General features: G+C 39.8%; 2 long non-coding RNA genes across 2 annotated transcripts in view; both read left to right on the forward strand.

Annotated features, from left to right (window-relative positions):
- LOC117957008 overlaps positions 1 to 14,795 on the forward strand; it is a 131,769-nt gene that overhangs the window by 1,339 nt on the left and 115,635 nt on the right. The window lies entirely within an intron of this gene.
- The window catches only part of LOC117957007, an 18,397-nt gene continuing 4,119 nt past the window's right edge, over positions 518 to 14,795 (forward strand). Inside the window, exons 1-2 of the long non-coding RNA XR_004659417.1 lie at positions 518 to 528; positions 11,147 to 11,152. This is a non-coding gene — a long non-coding RNA (uncharacterized LOC117957007). The remainder of the gene's footprint in view (positions 529 to 11,146; positions 11,153 to 14,795) is intronic.

A 14,795-nucleotide genomic window follows, 5' to 3' on the forward strand; every position in this document is an offset into this window, starting at 1 on the left:
CTGCCTGTGTGATAGCCTATTTTGCACTATTTCTAAAGCAGCAACTGGGCCTTAGTTTATTCATGAAACCACAGTGTCCATTAAAAACACCTTAATTTCAAAACCCTTTCTTTAACAAGTTAAATAGATTATAGATCTCCATAATTTTGATTTGAAATACTTAAATAAATAAATAAATAATAATAATTATAATGTATCCTTTATTGGTCCCACAAGGGGAAATTACAATTTACACTCTCCTGTTATTACACACCCATGCTCAGTATCTATACATGCATGAGTAGTTGTGGGTTCGGTGCCTTGCTCAAGAGCACCTTAGCAGTGCCCAGGAGATGAACTTGAACCTCTCCAGCTACCAGTTCTCCACCATACGTCGTCCATATGTGGACTTGAACCAGCAATCCTTCGGTTCCCAACCCAAGTCCCAACAGACTGAGCTACTCTCCTGACCAGCTATGTCAGTGCGAGATTCCTCTCGATCCATTAATCAACAGTTACATTTGTTATTTAAGCCCTAACACAGCAATGGTACTTCTGTGCAGAGGGCTGTTTCAGAAAGCAGGTTTAGTGAAAACTCAAAGTTTGTTACCCCTGTGATGAGGGAAGGGGAGGTTAATCAGACCTGAGAGAGGGGTAACTAACTCCAGCCCTTTTCAGAAAGAGAGGTAACTTGACTTCGGAGTCAATTACTATGGTAACTGAGCCTGTGACCCAAACCTGGTTGGGAGCAGGTTTTCTTCTCTCAGTCTCCTCCCTCTGACAAGGCGCTCTTTCATTTCCTCATTCATGCATTTATCATTCATTTATTCATTCATTCATTCATTCAGTCTGTATCAAGCGCATTTTATCGCAGTTAAAAACTTTATTTTTTATCCACCAGCCAAATATCTAGTGAATGTTCAAATGTTGCCAGCCATTTAATAGATTACCATTGTTTTTTTTGCTGTTGGGTGACTCAAATCTACCAGCCACTCTCACCATTTACCAGCATTGGGCTAGTAAATGGTGCAGATTTCCTTTTGTTGACGATCCCATTGATAAAGAAGCTGTATGACTTTGCAGGGAATTAAACGTATATTGGGACATAGAAAATTGAAGCTCGGACTATATATGTATTTTAATTTCAATATAACTACCTTTTTGAGCGGTATGGTGTTTCTGCCCTGCCTGATTTATGTAGCCTACATAACCTCATTCGTCGTCATATCACTAACGTCACCCATTGTGGACCTTGTTCTACATCCCAGCACAATATTTGTGTTGCATTATGTTTTTTGTAAACGGCAGTTTTCTTTACAATATTGGTGATGCGGAGCATATTAGTTAAGCCCCTTTAGCAAAGCGCCGTCAGAAGAGTGTGACTCGCTCTTAAGAGTGTTTGAAACGATTTGTAGTGTTCCCTGGACACAAACAGTAAGAGTCATTAAAAAGGAGTCCCACAGTATTCCAGGTGAACAATGTAAACCTTTTGAAATAAAAGATTATAAAGTATAATTCTGTTAATGATGGTGTAGCAGCTTCAGAATGGGATTAGTAGATTTAGGACTTTTTCAGCCCGCGTGATTACACCTAAATGAAACAGATTAAAGTCTCAATACAATGTCACCAGTAATATTTTACTTATGAATAAATATGATATTAATACACTATAATGGAATTTACGCATTTACCCTAGCTGGGGTAACCGCATTACCGCAATACCGTGGTCACGTGGCCTTACCGCAACAATGACATCATCATCATCGCCATCACCTCATATTTTTTTATATAATAAAAGTGATAATCACTGTGTAGTCATTGTCAACTGTCTTCTATCCAACATTCAAGAGTTTATAGAGAGAAAAAAACTTAAATTGCTCGTCACAGCTTTGCACAAGGACGGACAGTCGATTGAGCTGATCTGGACGTGGACACACAAACGATAACGCTGCAGTGTTTACCTTTACACGTTAGCCCAGCAGCTAAGGGAGTTTTCCTCTGTTTATAGCTTAATCCCAACAAAGCTGCAAGATTCAAATTCAGCCTGCGTGCACGTTTTTAGCCTAAACAGAGCATCTTATATTGGTTATATTAGAGAGAGCAACAAGTTAGCAGACTGCCATTGTCGGAAAACACTTTTTATTTTTATTTTTTTTAATAGAGGTTTCTGAAAGCTGTAATGGAAACACTGTGCTAAGGGTTAAGCCAATGTTTTTCAGGAGTAACGCCATTCACTTTACCAACGGTATTGACAACAGATAAAGCCACTGTGTTTTGAGACGCTCAAGATTTTAATTTTATTGTTCATTTTTAACTCCCTATACATCTTTGCTATCTCTTTTTCCTCTCGCTTTTCCTCACAGCGGCACTCCTACACCACTTTCCAGTGCCACTGAGTGCCACTGACGTCACTCACTCAACCCTCTTTTATCCTCGGGTCAAATTGACCCGTTTTCCTTTACCAATGTCCTATTTAACTACCCAATTGTAATCACCCAAAAATAACATGACTTATTCCACACAACGCTCTTTGGCAAGTACAAATCTCTACATTAATTTTGGGGTGTCTTATTCAATTTTGTAGCATTTGAAAAAAAAAATACTGAAGTGGTTTTGAAATAGTATTGGGTAAAAGTTGACATATTCCAGTCTGTGATTTCCATCAACATCCAATCCTTTAATTTTAATATAAATAATTCCTAATATCTGCTTTCTAACACAAAAAATAGGTATATTTTCCTATAAATGAGATTTATTGACCATAAATTCCCAAAATAACTTTAAAACTTAAGTTTAATAAGTTAGTGTTAAACGTTGAAAGTGACAAACATTCAAAAAAGCGTGAAAAGGGTTGAAAAAAGGACAAACTTAAGAAAAAGATAAAAAGTGTCAAGAAGAATGTTTTTTAATTTTGATGGGAAGACAAAACAAGGGTTAAGGCACCCTGCCATTCTCACTCTAACTTGCGCTCGTCTCGGGAGGGGGTCGCGGTACACCGCACTACCACAGAAATGTCTTGCTTTTTAACTGCAGGTGGACCTTTTTTCACCAAGCTGCTTGGCAATTGCCCCATAGCCCTTTCCAGCCATGTGGAGGTGTACAGTTTTGTCTCTAGTGTCTTTGGACAGCTCTTTGGTCTTGGCCATGTTAGTAGTTGGATTCTTACTGATTGTATGGAGTGGACAGGTGTCTTTATGCATCCGACAACCTCACACCTTGCAGTACCATCTAATTTAGGATAATAAATGGAGTGGAGGTGGACATTTTGAAGGCAGACTAACGGGTCATTGAGGGTCCGGATTGTAGCTGATAGACTGGTGGTGTTCAAATACTTATTTGCAGCTGTATCATACAAATAAATAGTTTTTAAAAAATCACACATTGTGAATTCTGGATTTTTTTATTTTTTTTTAGATTGTCTCTTACAGTGGACATGCACCTACGATGACAATTTCAGACCCCTCCCTGATTTCTAAGTGGGAGAACTTGCAAATAGCAGGGTGTTCAAATTCTTATTTTCCTCACATTAGGTTCATTTTTACTGTATTGACATTACAGAAGTCTCTTGTTAGCATCTTGTAGGCTACTTGTCGCAAAGTGACCAATGCGCTACTCGCATCTGCAATCGACTTACATCAGGGAGTGACAGCGGTTCTGTTGACAATACACTTCCTCTGAGACAAGTAGGCATAACAGTTGATGCCCTGAGGACTGACTGACAGGCTGATGTTGTATGGCAAGGCAATTTTATTTTATACTTATACACTTCAGTATGTTTATTGCGGCTGAATAGCCTTGGTAGCAGCGCACTGCACGGGCAGAGTCATTGTCAGGAACAGAAAAGCTGGACTACCATGTCACTGGGCAATATTGGAGATTAATTTCAGTCAGTACCCCTACACTCCATGTGCTAGCACCATTTACACCTCTGAATTTATTATTGAACAATTTCATGGACTTTACACAATGAAGAAGTGTCATGTTTGACCATGACAGACAGTCCATGAACACTTGATAATTTCCTAAGTGCTAATGGTAACGGACCTTAGTTTGTTCCTGTGTCTCTGTTGGGCAAAGCCACGGACCAATCTACTACACAGATGGAATCAATAGCCAATCACCTAACAAAGACATGAATTGGTGTGAGTGTGGAGATGGATTTTTTTTTTTTTTTTTTTTTTTTTTTTTTTCTCCTCGACCTTCTGTGGACTTGGCTAGCATGGAGATAAGGAGGTAATAAAAGCCTTGTGTGTACAGGAGCTGTTGTCACCCTAGCCCATCTGGTTACACACTGCACCTGTCTGACCAGGACCGGCCCCAGGCTTTCTAAGGCCCTAAGCAGGTTTTGGGTTCCCCTCAATCTGTTGCTACTTCACATGGCAGTAAACCAACTTGTTTATTGAAAATATTAACCCACCTAATGTACAAATATGCATGTAGATGTATTTTTCTATATGCCACAGTAAATACAGTATATATCCATTACCTCCCCCCATGAGGCTGCAACTTTATTTGATTTGTTTATTTTTAATAATAAATTAGTCTATTTTTTTGATGAATTGGATAAAAAACAAAAAAGCTTTAATAACACACACACAAGGTCACTTTAAGCTTATTCATTAAATTTAAATTTTCAAATTAAGTTCATTTATACACCACAATTAAACACAGCTTAAGATGACCAAGTGCTATAAAGGAACCTTAAAATGAAATTAAAAAATACAACAATTTAACAATATATTTGTCAACAATAACAGATATGGGACAAAGCACAGAATACATATACATGACAACAGATTGAAAAATGTATGAGCCCAAAAAGGCATGTCTTTCAAACTATACCACTCCTGCTTTACTACTGTTATTAACGCGCTAACTCATACTTGTCATGCTTTTCAAGCTGGATGACTAGTAAACACCAGCACCAGGAGAGCTACTGGAGGTACGTACGCTCCACACTCTATTACATTTTTGATTCACGATTCGATTCTTGATTTAAACTTTTTTTTTTTTTTTAAAGCAGAAGTTGCTATGCCATCTTTGTTTAGGTCTCTCAGTAAATTGCATATTAAGTGCTTTGGGGTCCCTCTGTAAGTTATTTCGAAGTACAATGGTTCTGGAGAAAGCTACAAGCAGCAATACAGGAAGTCAAGCAATCCGCCAGCAATGCACTAGTTTTTACAATTTGACATTTTGTAGACCGTTTTTTTTGTTGCCTAATCAAGAAAAATATAATCCCAAAATAATACAATAATTACAAACTGAGATTACTCTACTATCCTGGCGCCCGGAGATACACACTCGATAGAAGGATAAATTAATCAATGGTTTTGGTCTTTTAATGATATTGATTGTGCTGGCCTTTTAAATAAAGCAGATCTGCATTGAGAAAGCACAACCTGCATTACCTGATGTAAGGAGTCCAAATCGTTTCTCCCCCCTGCAGAAAAACAGATAGGGAGAACGAGATTGAGAAGGTGTTCTCATCAGGGGAATCCTTGATTACCTTGAACACTGAACTTGAGTCAATCCTGGGATGCCATTGGCGATATAGTTCAGCCAGTGTTCCCGGCAATGTTCTCCAACACTGAATGTCTGAGTGCTTTAATCTGCCTGGATGAAGTTTGGGTGTGCACAGAGTAATGCAAGTGTCTTCAGGGTGCACTGACAGAGCTCTGAGGGATCAGTCCCGCTTTATCTTTTAAGAGATCTGCAAGGTTAACATTGCATTCAGTAATTACAATAGATTTGGTTGGGAGAATCAATGCCAATATGTTCATTTCAAACTAATTGCCAGTAGAGCTTGGTTTTCCTAATGGTATCAAAATCACCATTGGTGTGGCTCAGCAATCGCACTGCAGCAACCAGAAAGTAAAATGTTGATATGCACTAGTGAGCCGGGTGAAACCATGCATGTCTGTCAGTCTAATGATAGCGGAGCACACCAAGCGTACAGCTCCGGGACATAAACCAGCACAGCATGATAAAAGATAGCTGTTAGAGCTGCAGCATATTGGTGGATGAATAATGCTCCAGTATTTTTTTAACCTCACTCTGAAGTTTTTTCCCTGGGTTCTGCCATTAATCCTTCACAAACTGCATCATTATTTGGTTACCCTCAGCTGTTGATGCATTTTGAAGTGGGGTGGGCATTTGAGTTTGTCACATTCGGATGTTGTTATCATTACCTGAAGTAAAAGTTCCCCTCTCCTCACCTTTCTTAAGATTCAATACTGATTCTTCAAAAATAAATGAGCGGCGTCAGAAAGCATTTACCAACTCTCCCGACTCTCCAGGACCCAACTTGTCACACCATAAAGCAGACTTATGTGCCAGGGCGTAGGGTATTTGTCCTGCACTTCTAATCATACACTACACTAGTTCATTAAAACTAAATGTAATGAGTCATACACTACAGACCTGCCTTCAGCAACACCAATTAGTTTCTGTTTTGGCCAGTAAAAGTCTTCGTGAAGGGCTTGAGACTGTTAGTAAAGATCTGATGGAGAGCCCGGTGCTTGACTGTTTTCTTTACCATGTGTCGCCCGCTCTTGGTGGATTTTTGACCCCTCTCTCTCTCTCTCTCTGTGTGTGTGGTGAGAGATCCTGCACCGCAACAATTAGATTGAACCTTGATTTTGTGTCTTGACCTGCAGGGACACTATAGTGAGCACTCCAATAATAATCATATTTTGTGAGTACAGAAATATGTGATTAATTTTTCAAAGGCAGAGCAGGAAACCCAGGGCTTGGGTTACAAGTTGGGTTAACAAATACACCTAGACGTGACCTCACAGCGGCGTTTGATACAGTGGACCATACAGTCCTCCTCTCACGCCTTGAGAACTGTGTAGGCATCAAAGGTTTGGCACTTAAATGGTTCAGCTCCTATCTGTCAAATAGGAGCTTTTCTGTCATGATTGGGGACCTCTCCTCGTCAGTTGCTCCTCTATCTTGTGGGGTACCACAGGGATCCATCCTTGGCCCTATTCTGTTTTCTTTATTTATGCTGCCTTTAGGGGCGATTTATAGGGAAGCACAACCTGTCATTTCATTGCTACGCAGATGATTTGCAAATCTATTTGCCTATGAAAGCAAACAACAGTGTTGCACTAAACTCCCTGCTAAGCTGTATCGCTGAAATCAAGTTGTGGCTTTCAATTTTCTTAATTTGAATGATAATAAAACGGAGTGTATTATTTTCAGTATTCCAGGCATGCAGAATGGCCCGGCTGTGAGTTTGGGAGCTCTGGCATCTTGCACGAGATCTGTTGTAAAAAATTTGGGGGTTACTTTTGACTGCAGCATGAAATTTGATAAGCAGATCAGTAACGTTGTTAAAATGAGCTTTTTCAAATACACCTAGACGTGCACAAATCACTCCCGTTCTCTACACCCTGCATTGGCTCCCGGTGCGTTTTAGAATAGATTTTAAGATTTTGTTTGTTTTTAAAGCTTTAAATGGTCTCGCCCCAGAGTATTTGTCTAAAATTTTAACTGTGCGGGAACACAACCGGTCATTGCGGTCTTCAAATCAGTTGGTTTTAGAAGTCCCAAGGTCCAGGTTTAAACGGTGGGGTGATCAGGCTTTTGCAGTTGCAGCCCCAAGACTCTGGAAAAAGTTACCCCCTAATATGCGTACTGTTACAGATGTCACTCTTTTTAGGTCCAAACTTAAAACATATCTGTTCAGTCTGGCTTTTAATAGGTAGCAGTGGTGTGACAATTTTATTCTTTTGTTTCTTTGCAACCTTTTCTGATTTTACTGTTTTCTATGTTTACTCTTTTTGTTGTATGTTGTGATTTTACTCATTTTGTTAAGCACTTTGGATACCTGCTGGTTGTTGTAAAGTGCTATATAAATAAATTTTGATTGATTGATTGATAGGCAGTCTGTGGGAACTTACCTCAAAGTGACATTTTAAAGCTTCAGTAGGTAACTTTTGTAAAAATGAATTTTTTACATATTAGTTAAAACTGTCACTATGTCCTGACAGTAGAATATGAGACAGATAATCTGTGAAAAAATCAAGCTCCTGTGGCTCCTCCCTGTGCTCCTACTGCCACTTGCAGAAATACACTGCTCCTGGTCAGAAACAGCCAATCAGAGCCAGGAGGACTGTCTTAGCAGTGTCAATCACTCTCGTGTACGCGCTGCTCATATTTAGATTATTTTTAAACATACACATTTTCTTCCCCCACATGATGTAATTTGTAAATCAAATGTCTGACACAAATTCTTTTTGCTCCTTCAATGGGTCAGACATTGCCCCAGACACAAAGGCACGGAAAGGAATTGTCTTTCAGTCCAAAATGTTCAGTATTTCCTTGTGCAGGAGTAGTTTGCAAAAAAAGCTGATTTATTTTACCTGTATTCTAATAAAACCTACATATTTCTAAGATGTTGTTATTCCTTGGCCTATTTAACTTTCCCCATTGATTCATAATTTCTACTGAAAGTTAAGTGTTTTAAATTGATCCAAAAGGTAATTCAGTAATGTACTGTGTAAAGTGCTACTTTTGTTCTGACAAATGATCGATTACATAAAAAATAATTTAAAACCCTTTTATTGAAAAAATGTACAAAACTCGAAATATTTTAAATAAGTAAATTGTTTACATAAGCTATACCCTCCTCAGAATAAATCCCCCTGTGTTGTCCATGACGATGTGGAAAGCATCGGTGGCCCTGCTTACTAGCCTGTGCGTTCACGGCAGGCCCCGCTGTGAGGGAGGGGCTGTGGAGGCAGGGCTGTAGTGCAGTAGAGTGCAAGGGGGAGGGACCCGTAAGGTGTGCTTGTTCCAATTTTTAGGCTAAGTCCACGTTTTCTCAGAACACCCTACTGCAGCTTTAATGCCATGGGATCTTTTAAAAAAAAAAAAAAAAAAAAAAAGTCTGATTTAAATCAGGCTCTGGCTCATAATTCCCATACCCCCAACTTACCCCGGCTGCGGATTGGCTCCGCTACCTGTCGGATTTGTGCTTTGCTGTACGTCAACAACCACCAGGTCCCAATTTGTTGCAAAACTGCTGCGGCCATGACTGACAGCTGCAATCTTGAGGACCCAGGAGATCTTGCGAATTTATGTAGAATCAAAACACAAAACAACAACAGTTTATTTCCATCCAGAGGAGTCGAGGGGGAACAACTCTGTGCTGTGTTTTCAAGGTGTAGTGCAGGGAAATATGATCCGCCATGAGCATGGTCTATTTTATTGAGTAAAAAAATTGCCCTCCCCCCCTTTTTTTTTTTTTTTCTTTTTTTTTTTTACTTTTACGTTTTGTTTTCTCTATTCCTCCTGAAAATGGCTTGAAATGTTAATTTTTTTTATTGTTGATTTATTTGATACATCTGACTTCACATGTTGCTAATTTTGCACTTTTATTACTGTAAGATTAAAGGAAGAAGAGCTTGGATGTTAAATAAGAGCTTAGTCATTATTTTACCCACTACTGTTAACAAGCAAATACAAGCTAGTCTTTTTGCACTTGCTCTGTTGGCTTTAAGTTTTTATTTGTGTATTCCTTCTGAAAGTGACTTCATTTTGGTGTTGGATTGTACATCTGGCTTCAGGTTGCACTTAAGGCTGCACAATTATGTCCAAAATGATAATCACGATTATTTTGATCAAAATTTTTATCGCGATTATTCTCACGATTATTTGTTGATTTTTAACCAAAACAAATTTTATTGTCACATAGGCCATTTATAACTGCGAGAGGGAGTGTCCAGCACGGGTCAAATGGCGGATACAAATGTAGTGTGTATGAAACGTCTGTATAGTCACTGCGCTGCATTTTTATGAACTATGATATTCTGGCCGTGGGTCACATCTCTGGCCCAGATCCAGGTCCAGCAGCTCCGTCTCACACGCTGTTACTCTACCAACTGAAGTGAGCTGCATTAAATGCAATGCAATGTTGCAGTGTTGCTGATTAAAATTTGATTAATTGTGCAGCCCTAGTTGCACTACTAATATAGTTTACTTGAACAGTGCAGTGTTAAACAATTTTAATAAATAGACTTTGGTGGAAATGTATCTCTGGCCAAAGATCAAGTGGTTTGGACATTATGTTGAATTTGAGAACCTCTTTGATGCATTCACACTCTACGTTTTATCAGCTTTTTCCTCCATTGAATTGCCATGTGTACAACCAGGATGCAAGGTGGTGCAGGTGGAAGGAGTTTCTTTTCACTCTTTCTACAGAAATGGGCCCTCAGAGGCCTCATTTCAATGTTAAACTCTGTTGCTTTCCTCAGCTTTCTGGCCTTCCGCACACAAAAGCCAACAGGATAATCGTTTTTCTTGATTTCAAAGCTCAGGGTCTGGGCAGAGCAACAACTCTTTCAGCTAACTCGTTTTCTTCTTTCCTAATTGGGGATATTAAGCAGTTCTCCTGTCCTGTGATCTACCTGGCCAAAGTGAGCCGACCTCTCTTTAATGTGGTGTTTGAGCCATCGAGAGAAAAGAAGTCAAGGAGAAGAGAGGCTGTCTTCACTGACTGTTGAGTGGAAATGTCTCTGTACACAGCCTTTGGACATCTCTCAATGGTGCTATGGGCATCTCTCCAACCTCATTCTGTCAAACAGCATTTCACAATTTGGTCAGAGTGAAATGATGAAGCAGTTAAGTATTTTCTCACTGAAACACCAGCGGTTCATCTCATTGTGTTGAGATATGGTACGCAGAGTGTGAGGACAGCAGAGCTCATATTATACATACCATACCAACTTTAATTGTTAAGCGCTTTACAACAACCAAAGTTGACCAAAGTGCTGTACAGAAAATAAACAAAGAAATTTATAATTAATAACCATACAATTAAAAAAAAAAAAAAAAAAGAAGAATTAGTAAAAATACAGACTGATAAGATATACTCAGAACTACAGATCATAGATAAATGTTGTTACTTTGGAAATCAACATTGAGGTAGAGGTGTGCAATATTAAATAGTCTACTAGATTTTTCCTCTCTGGCCAGGTGAAATGAGCCGGCGGGCATCTAACCCAAACAAACCCGCTTATGAGCCAGCCATCATCACTAGGCAGTGAACCAAGCTGAACTCTTACCTTTAATATTTATCAGATTGCGGAAACCATATTATTATCTGCAGACATCCCTCAGCTCTACATTGCTTTATCAAAGCGCTGACTCTCGGTTGGAGCAACCGGTAGTCATCTGGCAAGACTGGGTTTGAGTTAGTACATTAAATTTGCCTCAAGCCACGATTTCAGACTCATCTGTAGTACTGATTCTGTTGGGCACATGTTTGTCTGAGCCTGCAGTGACGGCGAGGCATCTCTGTGGAAATACTGGGCTGCAGCGTGTGCTCTGAGAGGGAGCCAGCGGTGCCTTCGCCTTTTTGTCTCCCGAGAGTGAAGCTGAGGCCGACAGCCAGCATATCAAGGAAGGGTGTAAAATTGCTCTGAAACATTAGGACTGAGAGTGACCATGGAGTGAATTAGGCCATGGTGAATCATTTTATGCCACCCCCATCTCCTACCCACTCATCTGTCCCTTATCATTTCATTCTGCTGAGGGGGTCTTGTGTTGTTCTGAAGAGTTTAAAAAAAAACACTCCCTTCGGCCAAGATGTATTTCATGTGCTTCCATCAGCAGTCTTATTTTTGCTTGTAGGCTCAATGTGAATGAATTTGATAATGTTATATTGAGGCCGAAACATACTAAATATGACAGCCAATGTTGACTATGCATTTGTTTTGTTTTTGTATATTGCTTCTTGTTCATTTGGTGTGATATCTGCTGTCTTACACTGTTGTGGGCAAGAGCATAGATATCAATCTTTTGTATCGCACTATTAATTTACAGTAGTATTCTGACATTCACATACAGTAAAACTCTTTTCTCTTTATCTCCAACTAATACATGGCTCAATCCATTGCCAGCTTAAAATAATTGTAAAACCTCTGGTGTACAATACATTATGTCATGTGTTTGCTATAACTAGAAGACCCACTGCCCGAAGTTAGCATAGTCATTGGTATCTAAAGAGCAATCTCTTTTTGTCTGCTGAGTTTGTTGCTCTCTGCTGGATTGTGCCCACAACGGAGAGACGTGACACAGGGCGGGTTAAATTGGTTGTCCTACACAGAGCATGCTAAGCGGACACACAGCTCACAACAGACCGCCTGAGGCCTTTGCCTGGCTGCTAGGGTGCAAAACTACAGTTTCCATGTCGTTTAAAGACCCTGTTAGCCATGTTAGCCCTCTGTACCGTCGACAGACTGCTTTCCTGACTTGTGTTCATGAGTCGCAGTTTTGTGTGTGCCTCGTAGTCCACAAATGGAAAAAACATACACACAGTATTGGCTGTGGTTACTAAGGAGGTGTGAGAAGATGCTGAAATCAAAACAAGAAGGGATTTTTGTGCCACAGGATCTGACAGCAAAATCTAATAGGGACCATCAAATGTCTTTGATGAAACATCTCTACAATTGGCGTTCAAGTCATGGTCACGTCCCTTCTGTCCTGTCATAACTGTTATCCTCGCTTTTTTTCAGATCGTTAACCAGCTCGTCCTTTTTTCTGCAGGATCCTTTCAACAATCTAATGTAATGCCTTACATCTCTCGGTTGACATGGGAATGATTAGCATAAACAGTTTGAGCGAGGAAAGATTGCCTGACACACTGAGGTCTTTCTTTCAATTGAACCCCCGCTTTCACAGGCATGCATTATCAGTCAAATCACTGGGCCTATATTGTTCACACCCATATGTGTTTCACTCAGAAATGCAGCCACTTGAATCTGTAAAAAAGCACATGCTCTCATCTGCTGTATGACATATCTTTACCCCACTGCATTTGGATTGCAGGAATGTGATCTGCATTGTGAAGGTGAGAAGGGAGGTAATATGTCAAGTAATTTACATATAATTCCCTTCACGAGTCAAGAAGTGCCATGAGTGCCTTGCACTGCCGATTTCCCCTGCTGACTGGAGGAATTAAGGCTCCAGACAATTTTCAGCAACTACAGTAGCAAAGCAAACTCATAAAGGAAGTGATGGGGAAATAATTTACTGGGTCAGACTCAAAAGATTGTTCGGCTTTCTCAGGCAGTGACTTTTGGGCTGAAATGGCCTACAAAACTTATATGGATTACCAAGAATGTCACTTCAAAGCTGCATTAGGGAGGATTTTCATGAAAAAGCACACCAGCCTAATGCTCTCATACTCTGGGACCACATGGTCGATTTAACAAGTTTACTCAAATACAATTCTGGTGTTGGGCACAGTCACGTCTTCCCTCTCAGGATGTGCCGATTTAAAACTTAAACCTGAATAAACAGATATTTGTCAATTTGGGGCCAGTTGTGCAAACAACTCTGACAGCCAACTACCTTTTTAGCAAACAGCAGGTTATCTTAGCCCTGTGTCGCTTACAAAGGTTGATGCACATCATTTGTTCCTCTTTGTCAACCAGTCCACATGGCATCGGTCATGACCATGATGTTTAACGTCTTGGTTCGGCTTGGTCACGGTACTGAGATGCATCATATATTTTGCATTTCATCACAGCCTTTGCGGTCAGAAAATCTCATTTTAACAAGCCCAACCATGATGGTTTACAATAGGCCTGCACGATATATATATATATATATATATATATATATATATATATATATATATATATATATATATATATATACCAGTAATTTGAAGATTAGACTCACGTTGTATTAAAAAGTTTTTTTTATGAATTATGAATTTCTTCATATTAATCATTGAATTGTGTCAACTGCAGGCCAGTTTCTTATTTAGAAAAGTTGGAATCCCACACATTTCTTATATCATTGCAATTTCAACCTCTGTGTTCACATGGCCAAGTCTTTCAGGCTTTCTTACATTCACACTAGTGTCTTATGTGGCCACTTGGGGCTGCAAAATGTTGTAGTGCAGCCTTAAAACCACTTAACAACAGCGGGCTGGCATTGCAACCCTGTGAATGTAGTTATTCAGATGCCCTTCTTGTGTCAGTTGTCATAGAGCTGCATGGTGAAAAGACCGATCCTATACCTGGCATGAAAAGGAAATAGTCAATAACTAAAAAAGAAATAGGCATGTGGTGTCCTTTCATTTTCCATAGATCCCCACAGACTGTGGCTGCAATTAGGTCATTATGCGGGTCTAAGTGGGATTGATTTGGCACATGCAGCATTTGAGGTGTAGGTATGCTATTGTCTGCCATCACAGCCTATTCAGAACAAATAACAATTTCAATGAAATTGTAGTAGTCTCCAATATTTTTAAAGTTCCCCCTAGAATTTCCAACATTAAGGATTGTCCGATTAAAAGTTATCTCAGGCCAGTAAATACAGTCAGCCAGCTGCCCAATCAGGTTAGTGCTCATAAAAGTGAGCAAATGTAAAGCATTATTATGTCTTAACACTTGTCCCTCTGCTCAGTAAGTCTTACGACCAACACGGGCACGCTTGTTTACTTCATAGATGAAGGGCACCCAAATTCTAAAACATTTTTGTTGAGACGCGAAATAACAACCATTTTGTCTTGGAGAAAAACACAACTTGGTTGAAAATGATGTGTATGTGAAGCCAAAACATTTGGAGGACTCCCTGGTGGCTGGTTGCAGTGTAGGTCATAAAAACCTTTTCACGTTAGCCCACATATGTCAGAGTCAAGGCCCGCGGGCCACATCCGGCCCGCGAGAAGGTTTTTTTACGGCCCCTGGGATGATCTTGATTGGCACACACACCAATACATTTCCCACAATGCAACGGTGACGCACCGAGCAGTAGGCTGCTTCATTTCAATATTTATTGGCACAGCAGTCGTC

The sequence above is a fragment of the Etheostoma cragini genome, chromosome 14, assembly GCF_013103735.1.
Source record: "Etheostoma cragini isolate CJK2018 chromosome 14, CSU_Ecrag_1.0, whole genome shotgun sequence".
NCBI lineage: Eukaryota > Metazoa > Chordata > Actinopteri > Perciformes > Percidae > Etheostoma > Etheostoma cragini.